This window comes from Zingiber officinale, chromosome 10B (assembly GCF_018446385.1).
Source record: "Zingiber officinale cultivar Zhangliang chromosome 10B, Zo_v1.1, whole genome shotgun sequence".
Classification (NCBI taxonomy): domain Eukaryota; kingdom Viridiplantae; phylum Streptophyta; class Magnoliopsida; order Zingiberales; family Zingiberaceae; genus Zingiber; species Zingiber officinale.
This window is the reverse complement of record NC_056005.1, coordinates 69,923,934-69,941,467: the sequence shown is the minus strand read 5'-3', so window position 1 is coordinate 69,941,467 and position 17,534 is coordinate 69,923,934.

Sequence of the window (17,534 nt, the reverse complement as noted above, 5' to 3'; positions counted from 1 at the left end):
CCACGGTCGCGACTCCCTTTCCCTCAGGCGAGCACTAGAGCCGCAACCCTTGCCTCTCCTCCCATCTCTCTCAGATCATCCCAAACATAGCCCTGCCGCCAACGCAGTTGTGCCCTAACCCCTCTCCACTGTTTCTCCAGCACTCCTCTCTTGAAGCGGAATTTCCCTTCCAAACCGTGAGAAAAGGGCAAGTAAATCTCTTTAGTAGGTATTAGTGATTCTTATTGTGGGGTTGCAAATGATCCGAATGATGTCTTTGTTTCGGCTTAATGTTGTCTTGATTTACTGCTCTGGATTTGTGAGATGTTGTTCAGTTTTTGATGTTTGCATTGCCTCCTTGAAATGGTGTTGATTCACTACAACAAGAATTTGGGGGTATGTAAATTAATTTGTTGTTGTTTTCTTCTTCCTGAGCTAGCTACGATTTAGAGGACAAGTCCTTTAATTCCTATTTTTCTTTTCGTCGGATTTCAGGAGTTCTTGCCGTAAAGGGTTGCTGTGATTGATTATTCGTTGCGATTTTTCTTGCATTGAGTGTAATGTGTAAGCATGCACAATCTAGTTGGAAGGGTAATACGAATTTGATTTTGTGATGTTTTTGTCTTGGTAACGCATCCAATGTGTGTATGCTGAAAACTTGCAGGTTTGGCGTATTAGAGTTGATTTAGGGAATTCCTGTTAAAGAGTTCACGGAGGGTTTGTTTAATCATGCTAGTTTTGTTTTTTGAGATGAAATTTCGGGTAGATCGTGCTTTGTTGTTTTCATGATAATGCCTTGCTTAGCACTTTGAATTAACTGAAATCGTAAATATGTTGATGCAAGACTTTGATTCGAGACGAGCGTCTCGACGTGAGATTTTTTTTGTCACGGTCTACGTATAAAGGCGGATACTTCTTGCTTTGTTTCTTTTAATACTTTGACCTTGGTGCATGAGCTATTTTTAGATAAGAATTGTTTTACCTTGACTTCACTCTTATTTTCTTGCGCTTGATACTTCCACGCGATCTTTGAGAAACTCGTTTCCATATCTATACAGTCTCTTGTTGATATCCATGATACGTAGCATATACTAGATACCATGTTTGCATGTTTTTGATTGCTATTTATTTATGTATCGTATTGAGCATGCTGGCTTCATGTAGCATACCTAATTTCTACTTATATTTGTATGATGACTGTTGCATTTGGCGCATCATATCATGGCATGTATGTCAATGACAAATTCTCCCTTGCGATCGAGAGAGTCGTTGACCAAGGCCGCATCCTCGGCCACTCAAGAGAGTGGTAGCTGGAGTTGATGCTGCTTGTCTTGTCGTGCTTCCACTGGTCACTCATAGGTAGTGATAGCTGGAGTTGCGAGCAGTAGGGATCCCTGTCGCATATATAGCTAGTTAGCTTCTATGCAACTGTCCCCTCGGTCACTCGAGAGAGTGGTAGCTGGAGTGGTGTACAGTCTGTCACTGACTCGGCCTCTCGACCATACAGGGGTCATGGTGCAAAGAGGTGGGCGGGAGTGACCATCCGTGCATACACTGTTGTTATACTTGCTTTGACTGCTGTTGTTTACATATGCTGTTATTGCTTACTTACTGTTGTTGCTCACTTATGTTGCTATGCTTGCTTATGTTGAGATATACCATCGTTGTAGGTGTTTAGTCCTTGGTTTACTTATTGGATGTTTGTATATACCTTACATATTTTCTCTGTAGTTATGAGCAGTACTGTAGCATATTAGTACTACTTCTGACCTTCTATTACTAGCCTAGGATATGATTTCAGGTATGAGCATTTATAATGATTCTGTTTTAGTATCTTCTATTTCTCTTATGAGACTGTATACTCTTGGCTCACTTTCTATTTATATATTATGTTCATGCACTATCTTTCCTTATCCTATGAGTTCCAATACTCACCACCTCGCAAACTGATTTTCTTCCGCCAGGTAATAGATAGATGAGTCATGGATGCTTGGAGAGTCCCGGCTGCCAGTCCCCCGTCACACTCGAGGATAGTCTTCTTTTTGGTTTTGTAACTATTTGGGTGGTAGGTTGATTTTGCGTATTTTGTTTTCCAATAAGTTAATGTGGATTTTGGAGTGTAGTCAGGTGGTTGCAAGTATTTTAGTTAGTGGCTTTATTGGTCTTACATTCGTGTTATTTTATGATTTTCCACTATGTTTACTTTCAGCCGTGTGGGATGTTATTATACTGTGTGGTTTGTGTGTTTACTTTCAGCCGTGTGGGATGTTATTATACTGTGTGGTTGTGTGTTTACTTTCAGCTGTGTGGGTTGTTATTATATCGCGTGGTTGTGTGTTTACTTTCAGCCGTGTGGGCTTATTATACTGCGTGGTTGTGCTTATATCCAACCGTGTGGGTTGATGAATATGTTATATGTTATTTGTGTATGTATATTGGTCTCAATTATCATCGGTACAGGGGAGATGTTGTCGGATTTTTGTCGGTAGGGACTCCTCTGGGGGCGTGATAATTTTTGGTATCGGAACCAGGTTCGAGTCAAATGTTGGGTTTTGCATTTTTGGGATTTCGATCTCGTTGCGAATTATGATTTTTTCGAGTTAATCTGAAGGCTCAGTTGGAGACGACTAAAGATACCACTCAAGGAGGGTGACTCGCCCAGCCACGACAACAGAAAGGACCTCAGAGGACTCAGAATGCTTCATATTAGCCACAACCGCCAGTGCCCCAGGGAAAGGTATATCATATCCAGAGTCAGGAGTATCCAGTGATGCCAGCGACCACGCAGTACTCTACTGCAGCATCTCCTTATCAGACATATCCTGTACAACAGGACCATTCCCTTCCATCTCAACCTTATCTGCATTCCAGCCGCAGCCTCAGTACCAGCAGCAGCAGCCGGGTGTCGATCCTCCGATTCCACATCAGTCTACTTCAAGGATGCCACCATCGAGCAGAGAAGTGGGGCGTGGTTATGCTGTCACATGGGAGGAGGCGCAGCGGGCCGAGGGATTGGACTTTTGAGGTATCAGTTCACTTTATACATTTAGTGTAGATCTATTGATAGATACTGGTAGTTCTCATTCGTTCACCTCTTGGGTATCTTTGGATAAGATCAGGGGGTTACCTACACGCCGGACATATGAGTTGGCAGTATCTGTACCATCTAGAGAGGTACTTATTATTAGTCAAGAAGTCAAAGAATGTTCCTTGGACTTTGATGGTCAGACACTTGTGATGGATCTACATGTGTGGGAAGGGTGGAATTTGATATCATCCTAGGCATAGATTGGCTGACTATAAAAATGTCATTTGTCGTTCAATGTACTTAGGTCGTAAATTTGGGGACCAAATTTTTATTAGTAGGGGAGAATATGAAATACGGTACCCAAACTAACACTAAATAATAGGATTATTGAGAAATAATTTTATTGTAATTTTTAAGAATTTTTAGAATTTTTTTGGGATTTAATCGGAGCTTGTATGACATATTTAGAGGGGATGCATTTATGGGCTTGAGAAAAGCCTGTTTGGAATACCCGTAGGTGGGAGTTGATTGAGAAACCGATCTAGAGTTTTATTTAAAATTTCCTAAGTTATAAACCTATAATCGCCAAACCCTTCTCCCCAAAACCCACCGCCGAACCCCCTCTTCCCGAGCCGCACGCGTTCTCTCCCTCTCTTATAATTTTCTCCCCAAATCCATGGCAATCTTCTCCATCCCCGAGCCTCTCGCGGCGCCGCCTCCTTCGCCGAGCCTCTTCTCCTCAAGCTGTCGCCGTTCTCTTCTCCGTTGAGCCACAACCGTCGAGTTCTCGCACCTAAGCCGACCTTTCTTCCTCGCTCGAGCACCACACATAGCCGTCGGCCTCTCCTCACACGAGCGTCGTAGCCGACGATATTCCTCCTCTTCTCCCTCGAGCCACAACCGCGACTCCTTTTCCCTTAGGCGAGCACCAGAGCCGCGACCCTTGCCTCTCCTCCCATCTCTCTCAGATCAGCCCAAACATAGCACTACCGCCAACGCAGCCGTGCCCTAACCCCTCTCCACCATTTCTCCAGCACTCCTCTCTTGAAGCGGAATTTCTCCTCCATACCGTGAGAAAAGGGCAAGAAAATCTCCTTAGTAGGTATTAGTGATTCTTATTGTGGGGTTGCAAATGATCCGAATGATGTCTTTGTTTTGGCTTAATATCGTCTTGATTTACTGCTTTGGATTTGTGAGATGTTGTTCAGTTTTTGATGTTTGCATTGCCTCCTTAAAATGGTGTTGATTCACTACAACAAGAATTTGGGGGGTATGTAAATTGATTTGTTGTTGTTTTGTTCTTCCCGAGCTAGTTACGATTTAGAGGACAAGTCCTTTAATTCCTAACAGTTGACGTCCGGGCATTGATCCCGTTCGGTTCTTTGACACCCGAACATTGACCATCTTGACTTTGACCTCCACCCTAACAGTTGACTCTATGCTAGGTATGCCTCCCTCCATCGCCACATCATTGTTCATAAATATTAATGAGCTAAACCCATGTGTTCAAGATTATTCATATAGTTTAATGACTTGTTAAGTTTATTCATTTAATTATCTTGTGTATTAAAATGGATATAAATAAATTCTTACTTAACATCAACTTGTTCACAAATTTTTTGATTCATTTACATTCCTATTTAGATGTGAACAAAGTTAATTTTGAAAGAAAATGCATATCAAATTAATCTATAAGTTTTTTTTTTAAAAAAAAGGCATCATTTCTAAAAAGAAGCTATCCATAACCATCTTAAAACAATATCGTTACCTAAAGGAAACATTAGCATCTTATGGAAATATCTTGTGCTCTATGCTTTTTCTATAAACTTGCCTAGTATTTTTTCGGTAAATTATTTGATTAATCATCTTCTTACAGAGTATAAGCCAACACTTGTCTACTATATAAATATGAATATCTCCCAAATTAAACTATCAATTATTATGTGTATTTAGATGCATTTGCTTTATGCTTCTTCCGTAACATATAAAACTCGAAGCCTAATTAAATGAATGTATATTTTTTGGTTACTTTAAGATATAGAAAGCTATTAATGCTAGATTAAAGAGTAAGAGTATAATTTTTCTTTGAAGATACAATTTATTTTTCTTGTAACATATTTTAATCTTCTCATTAAAATACTCACTCCTAACAAATTTTCAATTTTGCCATATACTTCTCTTTTGTATTACTATTTAATGACCGACAAGTTGAAGATTTGCCTATTATGCCTCAATTATTACCACATTTGAACACCAATATCTACCAAACTAACATTTGATGCCTCCTCGGTATAATGTAGCGGTAAGGCGTTTGATGAATTCACAAAATACTATCGTTCGAAGCACAATTGGGGCAAGGGCAAACTTTACCATGAATTTTCGACTGAGGAGGTTGTAGAAATTATGGAAAGTAAAAACATTAACCATATTATTAAATTCAAAAATTGATGTTAGAAATACAGCATATAAATCCTTATATAGCTAAATTAGAAATCTTAAACCCTAAATATAAAAAGGAAAAAAAGACCAAATTATCCTAAAAGCTATAAACAAACAAATATATATAATCTAACATCCCCTCTCAAACTCACGATACTGCAACTAGAAGCATTGAGAGTTTGTCAAACAAGAAACGAAAAGCGTGAAACGGAATGTACCTTGATAAACATATCAATAATTTGTAGATTTGAAGGAATAAAAGGCAATGTGATGGCACCAATTTGAAGATGATGACGAGTAATATGACAATCAATTTCAATATATTTCGTCCACTCATAAAAAACTGAATTAGGCACAATTGAATAACACTTTGATTATCACAATACAACATAGTAAGTTGATGAAGAGGGATACCCATATTCGCAAGCAGCCAACGGAACCAAACTATCTCAGAAGTAGTTGATCTCATGACACGATACTCAGCTTCTGTGAAAGATATAGAAATAACATCTTATTTGTTACTCTTCTAAGAAATGAGGGAATCACCAAGAGAAACATAAAAGTCAGTGGTAGATTTGTGATCCATAGGATCACTGGTCCAATCAACGTCATAGTATACATGTAGCTCCAGAGATAAAGTTGAAGGAACTAAAAGGTTTTGAAATTGAGTGCTCCGAAGATACTTGAAAATATGAAGAACAATAGCCCAATGAACTGTAGTTGATGTAGCGACAAATTGACTAACCATATGAACAACATACACAATATCTGGATGAGTTAAGCTTCCAACAAAAGTTCTGTACAAACTAGACTCTAACAAAGGTGAGCCATTAGATAAAGAATATTGAGCATTAGTCTCAATAGGAGTATCACCGACTTTATTATTAATAAGATGAACATGCTCAAACAGATCAGATATATACTTTGACTGGGATAAACAAAAACCTTTCGAAGAATAAGCAACCTCAATGCCCAGAAAATAACATAGTATACCCAAGTCGTTCATAGCAAAATAACAAGCCAACTCAAACTTCAAGTAAGCAATTTCATCATAATCATCACTAATAATAATCATGTGATCAATGTATAATAATAAAAGAATACGATCTGCACTCATGCATATGAAAAATAATACTATATCATGATTACTAGGATGAAAATCAAGCGAAATAATCACTATAGAGAACTTCTCAAACCAAGCATGAGGTGCTTGTTTGAGACCATAAAGTGCTTTATGAAGCCTACAAATTTCACCAGGTTGATATGAAATACTAGGAGAAGGTATCATATAAACTTTTTCATGAAGATTACCATTTAGAAATGCATTCTTGGCATCCATCTGAGATATTCTTCATCAGCAAACAAAAGCAACAGTAATCAGAGTATGAACAATCATCATTTTTGTAACAAGAGTAAATGTTTCCTCATAATCCATGTCATTTTCCTAAGAATAACGTATAGTAACAAGATGAGCTTTGTATCATTCAATATATCAATCAGATTTAGTTTTGATCTTATATATCCAACGAGAACTAATAGTGTGGTTTCCTTGTGGCAACGGTACTAAATCTCATATATGAGTCTGATGCAAAGCAGTTAGTTCCTCAACCATAGCACTCTATCAAAGTGCGCTATGAACAACTTCTCTATAAGATACAGGCTCAGAAAGACAATGAATAGATGCAACAAATGAAACAAAAGAATGAAAATAACAAGAGAAAGTAAAATCTAGTAGTTTTGTGGACTTATGAACATGAGTGAATTGACTATGGTGGAGAGAATGATCATCCGCAATCTCAGGAGATGTTTGGGTAGTGGCAAAGGAGGAGCATGTGGAGTGGAGATCTCTAGAACAAAACTATCAAATTTAGTTGAGTTACCAGTAAGAGTTATGGGTGAAGCTTTCTTAGTAACGGTATTGAAAAGATCAATGCAAAGTAGATCTGACTTTGTCATATTATGCGAATTAGCCGGAAGAGAAAAAAATAGAATATGCTCAAGAAACACAACATGACGGAAGACATACAATTCTTTACTAACGGGATCAAAGCAACGATATCCTTTTTAACTAACACCATAATCCAAAAAGACACAAAGAGCAGACCGAGAGGTTGACTTATTATACTTGACATGTGGACAAAGGACGAAGTAAGTACAACCAAAAACACGCAAAGAGGAATAGGCAGGAGTATGCCTATATAATTTTTAAAAAAGTGACAAGCCTAAATTATGTGAGACTAAAATTCTATTAATCATGTGAGCAATGGTAAGAATTGCTTCCCTCCAAAAGGCACTAAGAACACTGGCAAACAATAAAAATCAACGGATTGTTTCAACAAAATATCTATATTTTCGTTCAACTACACCATTATGTTCAAGAGTATCTGTATGCTAGATTTGATGAATAGTATCGTTAGAAGCAAGTAAATATAAAAAATAATTCAAAATGTATTCATCGTCTCAAATTACAACGAAAATACTTTATCATACTAAAATGTTGAGTTTTTACAAAAGCTCTAAGGTTGTTGAAAATGGTAAGATAATCAAACCTATATTTCATAAGATAGACCCAAAAGTAACGAGTGTAAACCTTGACCCCTTTTTTAGGAATAAGAGAGGGTTCCCACACATCAAAATGAATAAGATCAAATGGAACAGAAGAAAAGAAAGGCTTTTAGAAAATGGTAAGACAGAAAATTTAACTAGTTTACAACCACTATAATCAAAAATATTAGAACTTTTTAAAGTTCCTAATACTCCTATAGAAGCTAAAAACTATAAACGAGACGCTAAAACATGACCTAAACAATAGTGTCATAAATAAAAATTAGAAGATGAATGACTCAGTCTAAAAGATGATAAATCCACACTCGAAGCTACAACTTCTAGTACTTTGAGTTGATCTAAAATATAGAGTTCTCTATGCCTATGGCCTGTCCTAATTAGCCTCTAAGATCACAGGTCCTGAACATAATAATTAAATAAAGAAAAAGAGACTAGGTATCCAGATTCACACAACTGACTAACCGAAGTAAGATTTAAATTAAGACCCAGAATATAATAAACATCGGCAAGATAAACAAAATGTAACAATTGAACCAATATTTATTAATGACATATGAGTACCATTATCAGTCACAATAGATATAGATGAACTGGGAGAAAAAGAAACAAAAGATGATAAATTAAATAATATATGATGGGAGGCACTAGAGTCCAAAATCCACAAGAATGAAGATATACCTGAAATATTAGACGATGACAAACTTATATGAGAGAAAATTGATATGTTAGAGGGTTGTGAAGCAAGGAACTATTGAAACTGCTCTAACACATACGAATCAGATTTTCATGAAACATTTGTATGACCAGGTATGGTGACAGAATGAATAATGCTTAAAATAACCAAACTGTATGAATACACATCTGTACGATCTACAAAAAAATAGTGTCAAGACGACCCGTGGTCACACAAAGAATTCGAGATAGAAAAGGATGTCAGCGTAGATATCTGCAGCATAGGTCATCAGTGCTGAATTTGTAGAAAAGGATGTATGTGCAGAAATCGGTAGCATAGGGCGTCGACGTCAAAATCGACAGAAAAGAACGTCGGTGCCAAAATCGACAAAAAAAGACGTCAATGCCGAGATCGGTAGAGAAGGATGTCGGTGCCAAAATCAACAGTAACAATAGGAGACGGCAACAACAACAACAAGCAATAACATGGGTAGTAGAAAAATTAGGTCAGAGAAGGAGAACCATTTTGATATAATAGAGAAATTAAGAAAAGGAAAAACTAGCCATATTATTAAATTCAAAAATTGATGTTAGAAATACAGAGTATAAGTCCTTATATAGCTAAGTTAAGAAACCCTAAACCTTAAATAAAATAAGAAAAAAGACCAAATTGTCTTAAAAAATTATAAATAAATAAATATATATAATCTAAATAAACTATTATGAGCACTTTTAAATTTACTCAATGGACGAATAAGGGAAGACGGCTCACCTCGAGAGCTCTAAACTACCTTTCTAGTACACTCACTCTTTTGTCTACCCTTTCAAGCAAAAAGTCGCACTCCATGGGTCCAGTCTATATGTATCTTTACGTTTTAAGGTAGCCTACCTTATAGCAGCCAGGATCCTCTGGACCGCAATTTACGGTCTAGAGGAAGCACCACTACATCCATTAGTTGATGGGGATGGATCCCACATATTAAATAGGTGAGATCCATCTCTATCAACCAATCAACTTGTATGATTCATCCTATGGATCATAAATTATGATCTAATGGATCTGTGCTCACCTTATGGACACATGTCCAAATATAGCTCATGTACTATAATTTATCAAATAATTTTCACTCTAATCCTAACCCTCATGTATTACATTTGACTATTGTCCAATCACGATTCTTTTATTCTAAAGATTCTAAGTTATAGTTAAAAAGATTTAGTAATATTGACTAAGCTAAATGCATAGATACTTAATGCTCGATTTTCTACTATTGCATCTTTTTAAGGAGATTCTCTCTTCTTTGAAATAAACAAAACAATGCTCAATTTTGATTTTTTAAATAGAAGTTACATGTAGTGCTATGTCGTTCATATATGGTGAAATTATTTGACTGTGATAATTACTAAAAGGCTTTGAGATTTCCTTTTCACTTCCAAGACTAGGTTTAGTAGAACTGATCAAATATTTTCTATAAATATTTCTATAAATGGATTGATATTGTCCATATCTAGCATGTTCTAGGTCTATAGTGTTAGTTAGAGTCCTAGAGTCAATCATATGATGATTGTTGTATGGACTCATTGTATCATATTCTTATGTATATAAAGACATTTGTTTTGGTTATTATACTTACTTGTATTAGTGTCAAATAACTAAGTATAATAGCATCCTTGAGTAGAAGGCTCTTATCTATATCAATCGATTGGTTGAATCGATAGTGAGATGGTTTAGAGAACACTACTCTTAATCATTCCTAATCAAGTATTAATATTCAGGGACAATGTTAATGCGACGAGACTAGCATGTAGGTCAACTTGATGACTTGATCTCACAAGTCATGGATATAGAGATATCAAGTTGACACATGGGTATGCATTGGAGAATGTATACTGAATGACCTGCCATGAGAAAGTATCATGGATCATTATATGAGTGTCATATACTTTCTCATGTGGCTATTAGTATGATTATTAGTCCTTGGACTTGAAGTCATCATGGTTCCCTACATAAGGAGTTACATACTTTGGTTTCGTCAAACGTCACCCGTAACTGGGTGGACTATAAAGGCGATTACTGGGTATGTAACAAATTATGCGGAGGGATGTGAGTGATGTAGATGGGATCTATCCCTCCTATATAACGGGAGTGATATCATCATTCTTGATAAAGTGAGACCACTAAGTGCATGGTCATGCCCAAATGAGTCAATATAAGATATTGAGCTCATTTGATTAGAGTGAGTCTACTTGGAGTTCAAGATTTAGATTGATCAGAGGATGACACCGTCTATGCCTCAAATTGATCAATCTAAATGTCAAGGATAGAAGGACACTTGTCATATATTATGAAGAGTCACAATTAGTAGTCACAAGGTGATGTTGGATCTCAACATTTTTGTAACTTGGGTAGTAATGTGTTGCTAGATACCGCTCATTACTTATACTTCTAAATGGGTTTAGGAGCATTGCCAACGTTACAAGAACCTATAGGGTCACACACAAAGGGCAATTAGATGGAGATTAGGTTCATTTGATGTACCTAGAGGATTAGGTTCATGTGATGAACCAAATTGGATTAAGAGTAATCCAAATTAGATTAATTGAGTAAGACTCGATTGAGTTAGACTTGAGTTAGACTCAAGTGAGGTTAGACTTGAGTTAGACTCAAGTGAGGTTAGACTTGAGTTAGACTCAAGTGAGGCTAGACTTGAGTTAGACTCAAGTGAGGCTTAATGATGATATTCATTGAATTTTGAATTCAATGATAAATGGAATTCAATTTGAATTTTAGATTCAAATTTCGAATGAGTTTCAAAATTACCATTTAATGAAGAATATTAAATACTCATTAAGGCTCATTAATGAGGCTCATTAATGGTGTTAATGAGCATTAAGTATTTTCATTAGATGAAAATACTTAAGTCATTTTTTACTCTTATTTTCATTATCGATCATTATTATTCCTCCTTGCTTCTTCTTCTCTCCCTCTCCTCCTCCTTGGTCGAACACCTTTAGAGTGCTAGCACACTCTAAGTGTTTTCTCCATCTCTATTGTTCGTGTGGATACGTATAGAGGTGTGTCCACTTGAACACACTCGAGATCCGCAACTTTTGGACGAGCGGAATTCGCGAAGGGCTTTACTACAAGGGTAATCTCTTAACCATGTAGATCTAATGTAGATCTAGGATAGAAAAACATGTACATGAAATTTTTGTTCTTTTAATCTTCGCACGGATCCGGTGGCATGAGATTTCGAGGTTTCCACAACGCAAAAAGCGATTTTTGCGGCTCGAAAATCCCAACAGTGGTATCAGAGCCACGTGCGAAGCATGTACATGTTTTATTTTAATTTTTATGAAAAATTACAGATCTGTAACTTTCTGTAAATTTATGATTTTTATATATTTTATGGGTATTTTTCTCGTAGAGGCAAAGCAACAAGTGTTTGGACACTTGTAGGCTTCGACTACCGAGAAACACCTTCCAAAACGGCAAGGTCTCGCCCAAAATAATTTGGGGCAGCGGGCTCAGGCACTATTAGATCGTCGTGGGACACTCGTGAGATTCATTTCGCGAGAAGGGGCGCTGCCCTTAACCCCGCAAGGGGCATTGTTCCGCGATCGCACCCAAAAATCGCTAAACGGGACCGTCGGAAAGTTGCAACTCGTAAAATTGCAAAAATCAGTAGTAAAATTACAGAAAATATGGGAAAATATATAATTTAGAATTATGTATAATATTTTGATGGTCATAACCCAAAAACCCCAATTGGATTGGATACATGTGTTGTAATTCATAATATGGCCTGCGTGCTATTTTGTGTGTTTGTGCGTGTTGTATATGATCGTGACCTACGCGTCGTGCCTTTCTTTATTTTATATTCTTGTTGTAAATAGTTTAGACTCGAATGTAACTCGAGTTTCAAATTTGTAATGTACAAAATTGGAGTGGTGGAAGGTCCACTCAAGACGGAGTTACAAGGAGGGTGCGAGCAACACATGGCGGTCAAAGGGAGGAGCTTGGAGAGATTGTTGACTCTAGGTTGACCATCCGATCTTCTCATTGGCTTGAGAAGATCGTAGTAGGGTCATGACTAATCACAATTTAATTAATTTCTTGTGTGTGTGTATGTGATGCATGCTAGAGTAGAGTAATTAATTAGTGCTTTAACGATTAGATTAGATATAAATCGCGTATATGATGCACCACGATTAGATTAGATCTAAATCGAGTATCTGATACACATCAACGATTAGATTAGATCTAAATCGCATCAACTCGAAATGTCTACCATGCCGTGATACCCATCACTACCTCGATCACATGTTGTTGTTGAATCTGCCAAAGCAGAGCAACGCATATTATCTTGGTAGGGTGTGGAGGGACAATCTTGGTCCCGCCTATCAACGCATGGGCGAGTATAAACTCAATTAGATTGAGTAAAACTAGTTAAACTCAATTGGATCGGGTTTAACTATAGTCATTTTCCAATGGTTGGTAGATAGGTTAAAATCACATTTATATTAATTCTTGGGTGATTTAGCCAAAGCTAACTCAAGTTTTAATATACATGCGAGTATTGATCCTATAAACAAGAGTTGCATAGAGATGTAATTGGTAATTAGTTACCTACTGATCATACTAAAGTCTTGGGCGATTTAGCCAAAGCTAACTCAAGGCGTAGTATGATGTGGATCTTGTCCCGCACGAATTATAGCTAGAATCTAGTAAGTGTGGTTTGACCACGTCCATGACTTGATTCTACAAAAGTTCTATAATTCAGTGGGAGCATCATTTAGTTAAAGGCCTAATTAAATGATTAGTGGAATATGATTATTTATTTTCTGCATTTTTTGTTGTAGATTGTCATGTCGTCAAACACGAACACCTTCTCCCTGCGTTCTGTCCTTGACAAGGATAAGCTCAATGGAGCTAATTTCTTGGACTAGTACAGGAACCTGAGAATTGTTCTCACTCAGGAAAGAAAACTGTACGTCCTGGAGACGCCCATTCCCGAGGCATCTCCTGCCATTGCCACGAGAGCTGATCGAGATGCTTACAAGAAGCATCAAGATGACGCATTAGATGTGTCATGCCTCATGCTCGCAACCATGAACTCTGAGCTTCAGAAGCAACACGAGTTGATGATTGTTTATGATATGGTTAAACATCTTCGTCAACTATATCAAGGACAAGCAGGGCACTGGAAGAGGAACTGTAAAGGATACCTGGAAGATCTTAAGAAGAAAAGAAATAAGATTTCTACTTCAGGTATACATGTTATAGAAGTCAATCTCTCTATTTCTTTATCGTGGGTATTAGATACCGGATGTGCTTCTCACATTTGTACTAATGTACAGGCGCTGAGAAATAGCAGGGCATTGACGAAGGGCGAGATAAACCTACGAGTAGGCAATGGAGCACGGGTTGCTGCTGTTGCTGTAGAGATTTACTATCTATCTCTGTCCTCTGGGCTTGTACTAGAATTAGATGAATCTTGTTATGTGCCTGCTCTTACTAAGAACATAATTTCAGTTTCTTGTTTAGACAAGAAAGGTTTTTCATTTATAATAAAGAACAAATATTGTTCAGTTTATTTAAATGATATGTTCTATTGTAGTGCACCTCTAATTAACGGACTCTATATTCTAGACTTAGAGAACCCCATCTATAACATAAATACCAAAAGGTTCAAATCAAATGAAATGAACCAAACCTATCTCTGGCACTGTCGCTTAGGTTATATAAATGACAAACGCTTATCCCAGCTCCATAAAGATGGTTTGTTGGACTCATTTGATTTTGAATCATATGAGACATGCGAGTCATGCCTACTAGGCAAGATGACCAAGACTCCCTTTAGTGGATACAGCGAGAGAGCGACTGACTTGTTAGGACTTATACATAGTGATGTATGTGGCCCTTTCAACGTCGCTGCCAGGGGTGGTTATAGGTACTTCATTACATTTACTGATAACTTCAGTAGATATGGTTATGTGTATCTGATGACACATAAGTCATAATCCTTTGAAAAGTTCAAAGCATTCAAGAATGAAGTACAAACTCAGCTTGGCAAGAGTATTAAGATACTTCGATAGATCAAGGTGGAGAATACCTTAGCCATGAGTTTCGTGACTATCTAGCTGAGTGTGGGATTCTATCCCAGCTCACTCCTCCTGGAACACCACAGTAGAATGGTGTATCCAAAAGGAGGAATCATAGCCTATTAGATATGGTACGGTCTATGGTGAGTCACACAGATCTTCCTGTATCTGTTTGGGGCTATGCTCTAGACACTGCAGCCTTCATACTCAACCGAGTTCCATCCAAGGCTGTGATAATGACACCATATAGGATATGGACTGGGAGAGATGCCTAGGTGTCTTTTATGAGGATTTGGGGATGTGAGTCTTACGTTCGACGTCAAATCTCGGACAAACTGAGACCCAAATATGATAAGTGCTATTTTATTGGATATCCCAAGGAAACTACGGGATATTACTTCTACATTCCCAGTCAACACAAGGTAGTTGTGGCAAAGACTGGGGTATTTCTAGAAAGAGACTTTGTTTCTAGAAAAACTAGTGAGAGTATGTTCGATCTTGAAGAAGTTCAAGATGTGAACCATAGCACTGAAGCCTCGATGGAAGTTGAACTAGAACCACAAAGTGTTGTGGATGATGTTGTTCCATAAGGAGTTGAGGAACAACAACCAGTTCAAGTAGACCTACCTCTTCGCAGGTCTGATAGGGTACGTCGTCAGCCTGAGAGATATTCATTTCTCTTGTCTAACCATGATGACGTTGTGCTCATTGAGGATGAGTCTGCCTCTTATCAAGAAGCTGTGATGAGACCAGATTTTGAGAAATGGCTAGAGGCTATGAGATCCGAAATGGAATCCATGTACACCAAGTATGGACTTTGGTTGATCCACCTGAAGGGATAAAACCAATTGGGTGTAAGTGGGTCTTTAAGAGAAAGACTGACATGGATGGACTTATATATAAGGGTCGTTTGATAGCAAAAGGTTTCAAGCAAATTCATGGTATTGACTATGATGAAACTTTTTCTCCAGTCGCAATGTAAGTCCATTCGGATCATGCTTGCTATTGCAGCATACCACGATTATGAGATCTGACATATGGATGTCAAAACCGCGTTTCTGAATGGAAACCTGCTCGAGGATGTGTATATGACATAAACTGAGGGTTTTGTAGATCCACAACATACTGCAGAGTATGCAAGCTGCATAAATCCATTTATGGACTAAAGCAAGCTTCTCGGAGCTGGAATCTTCGATTCGATGATACGATCAAACAGTTTGGTTTCATCAAGAATGAAGATGAACCTTGTGTCTACAAGAAGGTTGTAAGGAGCACAGTTGTCTTCCTTATATTGTATGTGGATGACATACTACTCATTGGGAACGACATCCCTTTGCTGCAGTCTGTAAAGACTTGGCTAGAGAATTGTTTCTCAATGAAGGACTTAGGTGAAGCAGCCCGTATTCTAGGCATACAAATCTATAGAGATAGATCTAAGAGAGTGTTTGGCCTAAGTCAGAGTACATATATTGACAAGGTACTACTACGGTTTGCCATGCAGAACTCCAAGAAGGGATTTCTGCCGATGTCACATGATATGAGTCTTTTGAAGACTCAAAGTCCCTCTTCTAGAGATGAAAGAGACCGCATGAATCAGATCCCTTATGCTTCAGCCATAGGATCTATCATGTACGTCATGCTATTTACTCGTCTTGATGTCTCGTATGCTTTGAGCATGACAAGCAGATACCAGTCAGATCCAGGTGAAAGTCACTGGATAGCGGTCAAGAATATTCTTAAGTACTTGAGAAGGACTAAAGAATATTTCTTGATATACGGAGGTGATGACGAGCTAGCTATAAAGGGTTATAGTGATGCTAGCTTCCAAACTAACTAGGATGATTATCGATCGCAGTCTGGGTTCGTGTTTTGCATAAATGGTGGTGCTATGAGCTGGAAGAGTTCGAAACAGGACACAGTCGCTGATTCTACAACAGAGGCCGAGTATATTGCTGCATCAGAAGCAGCAAAGGAGGCAGTTTGGATCCATAAGTTCATTACTGAGCTTGGGGTGGTTCCTAGCATAGTGGATCCTATTGAGCTCTATTGTGACAACAATGGAGCAATTGCGCAGGATAAGGAACCTCGCTCACACCAGTGGACCAAACACATACTACGGTGCTTCCATCTCATTCGAGAGATCATCGATAGAGGAGATGTGAAGATTCACAGAGTATCCACAGAAGCTAACGTCGCAAATCCCTTGACCAACGCTTTGGCATAGAGAAAGCATGATGGCCACACTAGGTCATTGGGCCTTAGAGCCTACACTGATTGACACTAGTGCTAGTGGGAGATTGTTAGTTAGAGCCCTAGAGCCAATCATATGATGATTGTTGTATGGACTCATTGTATCATATTCTTTTGTATATAAAGGCGTTTGTTTTGGTTATTATACTTACTTGTATTGGTGTCAAATAACTAAGAATAATAGCATCCTTGAGTAGAAGACTCTTATCTATATCAATCGATTGGTTGAATCGATAGTGAGATGGTATAGAGAACACTACTCTTAATCATTCCTAGTCAAGTATTAACATTCAGGGACAATGTTAATGCGACGAGACTAGCATGTAGGTCAACTTGATGACTTGATCTCACAAGTCATGGATATAGAGATATCAAGTTGACACATGAGTATGCATTGGAGAATGTATACTGAATGACCTGCCATGAGAAAGTATCATGGATCATTATATGAGTGTCATATACTTTCTCATGTGGCTATTAGTATGATTATTAGTCC